This window comes from Camelina sativa, chromosome 5, assembly GCF_000633955.1.
Source record: "Camelina sativa cultivar DH55 chromosome 5, Cs, whole genome shotgun sequence".
Taxonomy (NCBI): domain Eukaryota; kingdom Viridiplantae; phylum Streptophyta; class Magnoliopsida; order Brassicales; family Brassicaceae; genus Camelina; species Camelina sativa.
In genome coordinates this window covers 21,231,550-21,235,330 of record NC_025689.1, presented here as the reverse complement: position 1 = coordinate 21,235,330, position 3,781 = coordinate 21,231,550, and positions in this window count along the sequence as shown.

Genomic DNA, 3,781 nt, shown 5'->3' with positions numbered 1-3,781 from the left:
TCTCAATCCGCGAATGAGAAGAAACGCCCCACGAAACTACCAATATCTCCTAGAATATTAACCCAAATTCACTTCTGTAAAAAAGCGAGTGTACGAAAATCTCTTAGCTACAACCATACCAAAAATCAGTACCTTTCAAAACGATTTGACTAGTCGAATCCTCCTTCTCCCAAACCCTGACAGTTCTGTTTCTCTCTTAACACTAAGGAAAAATCTTGATCTCCTTCTCTTTCTCCTTTGCACCAAATAACCAACACTTAATTGTCTTTCTCTCCCTCTCTCAGATGAAAATGTCGACCAAAGCACAAAAACATGAGAGGAAGCGTGAGTTGAGAAAGAGATTAGGGGTTTTTGGTTTAATTAGATTAAACCAGGATTTAATTAAACCAAAATTAATTAAAATCCACTCTTTTGGTTTACTCAATATAACCCAAACTTTATTCCCGGAACACGGATGTTATGTAAACTCTTTTCCTCCGGCTTGGGCAACCAACCTTGGAGTTATCTTTTAATTTAATTAATGTTTGGTGGAAAAAAAAGAGAGAGATTATAATAGGTTACTTCACCGATTTGATTTTTTTGTTTGCTTCATCAACTCGTTCGTCCAATCTTGTTTTTGATATACAACAAAACACCAATGGTCTGTGACAGGTAAACCTAAAACACAATCAAACAGTATAAAATTAGTAAAACTTTCGATAAATTTAACATAATAATTAAAAATTATAGCAGCATGAAATTTAATTCATGCAAAGCATCAAATCATATTGATAGTACATCAACATGAAAAAAGAAAAATCAAAATCATACAATAGTAAAGTTGATTCATTAGAACCAAAATAATACAAAAACAAAAAATACTCTCAAAACTATATGTTTAGCTTAATGAATTCGACTTCTACTTTTTTGGTTGGGCCTCTATATATATATATATATATAGCATAAAAGGAAAATCGTCATAATTATCTTTACCATTTTAATATTTTTAAAAATAGAAATTTTATTTAAACAAATATTTGTAATATATTCTAATATTTATTTTTCATTTTTTAAAGAGAGATATTGCATAAATATATTAGATTTCCGATTTTGTAAAATAAATTTCATTTTTTATTTAATTTTCGTTTTTTTATTTTTTATTTTAAAAAAAACTGTCCAGAATTGATTTTCATTAATGGCAAAAGAGTAATCTCAGATCTGAAGATGAATGTGGTGCGTTTCAGCAACCTAAATTGTAGGAGATAAAAGCTTGTCCGAAAATTTTTAAAGGGCAATTTTCAATAAAGGCAAAAGAGGTCAGTTTTTGTAAGAATGGCTATGAGCTCTTTTGACTATTCTTTTAATATATTAGATTAAACTATTATATGTATATTAATCCTATGTTCTATAAAGTTATACACTAAATTGGAGAATAATGGAGAGTACAATCTGCAAATAGATTTCGAGTTCCACTCGCTAACATATTTAAATTGATAAAAGTCGATTATTTGAATAGTATAGAAGATGGAGAAAGTTATGATTTTTCTCGAACGAACAAACTACACTAAATTCACAACAAATTTTCTATACTACATTCACAATACATTTTCAACTCTCCCTTATTCTCTATAGACAAATTATAAGCTCTAAAATAACTATAAAGAATAACAGTTTTTTCCAAGATAAAAAACTTTGGTCTAAAGCTACATCAACTATACCATAATACATGACCACACATGCGAACTTTAAAAATGTATACTCAACTACATGAAGTATATGTATTGCATAGCCACATATACCAACTATATGATGACATGTGCTCAACATCACGATCATTTTACTCCGGTACACCGTTCGTCGGAATTCGGTGTTGACCAATATTGACCGGCGTTAACCAATATTGACCAACAAAAATATTCAAATTTTTTATTTTTAATTTTAGAAACAAAAATAAGAAAATTCTTTTATTGAATTATCTAATGTGTTCAAAAATTAACAAAATGTTTATATTCATTATAAAATTATATTTTGTATATGTTAATTATATTCATCCAGCCTTATAATAGTTAGTTTTTTTTATTGCAAAACTTAATAAAAGTGAAATAAAAAATCATTAATAATATTTTCAGATAATAAAACTTTTATTTTACCATGAGTATATAACTTTTTTGGAATAATTCTAATGATTTTGACATGTATTGGTTTGGTTCTAAGTATTTTTTATTGTAGAAAATATTTTTGTGGTTGAGAATATTAAATAATATTATATATGTATTTAAATAAACTATGTAAGAAGTTGATGTTTATTAATTAATAATGTTAAAATAATAGGTTTTTTATTTGATTCACTACAACAAGATTTTTTGGTTTGAGTTTAAGTTTTAATATCTTATGAATGATTTTTATTTCAATTTTAATTAAGTTTTGAAATTGAAAAAAAAGTAACTATTATAAAACTGAATGAGTGAAACATAACAATATATCTTTATATTAGATACAAATATATTTTTAATTATAAAATATCATAGACGATTCCTAAATAATTCAATTAAATTTCTTATTTTGGTTTCTGATTAGATGATTCCTAAAGAATTTTGTTATTTTTATTTCTAAATCTTTTTTTTTGAATTTTTTTGTTGGTCAACACCGGTCAATATTAGTCAACACTGGATTTCGATGAACGGTGTACCAGAATAAAATTGTTGTGATGTTGAGCATATGTCATCATATAGTTGGTATATGTGACCATGCAATACATATACTTGATGTAGTTGAGTATACATTTCTAAAGTTGGCATGTGTGGTCATGTATTATGGTATAGTTAGTGTAGCTGACCATCTTTTTTCCTTTTTTCTATCACAAGCTCATTGAAAATATTTTTTTTTATTTTATTTTAGAAACTAAAAAACATGTAATATCGCTTGAAGCTTTACCATATATTTGGTGTTACTACATATCTAAAGGATTTATGAAAATAATTTCAAATTCTAAATCATTGCAAGATAAAATTTATAATGCAAGAAAACATGCCATTTGTGACTCCAAATATTGTTCTAAAATAGTCGCAAATATGCTATATACGACTACTTTGCGACTATTTAAGATGTCGTTAAAAATTGGTCACTAATTTTTTTGGTCCCAACATAGTCGCAAAATACTGACTACTATGTGACCTCATTTAAGGGTCTCAAATTTGCGACTAAGTTAAGACTCTAGTATGTTGTCATATATTAGAGACTAATTAGTGACATATATATGTAGTGAGTTTTTTGTGACTCAAAATAGAGACTAATTTTGACGGTATTTGAAGTTTCATATTACTGACGTTTTTGCAACGAACTATAGAAGGAAAAAAAAAATTAATATCTAAAAAAGGAAATTAAAAATAATTTTATTCATAATTATGCTCATTACAAACAGAAAATATAATGTATATATCTATATAGCGACGGAGAACAAAACGCGGAGGCGGCAACAGAGATGTGGTGGCCGGAGACAGAAATACGGTGGCCGGAGACAGAGATGTGGCGACCAGAGTGTCAGAGATGCGACGGTGGAGAATTCGAGATGTATTGGTGGTGAACGGCAAAAGCATCTTCTATGGTGGTCCTCCATTTGCATTACGACCTCCGTCGTCGTTCTTGACACTGATTCTTCAGATCTGCCGATGAAATCTAAAATACAAACCAAAGAGATAATTAAAACTCATAGGAATTCCCTAGATGTATCTCAGTAAATATGTGTTGGGAAACTAGATCTGAATAGCAAAACCATTACAAGCTCTAATCTCAAGCAAATACA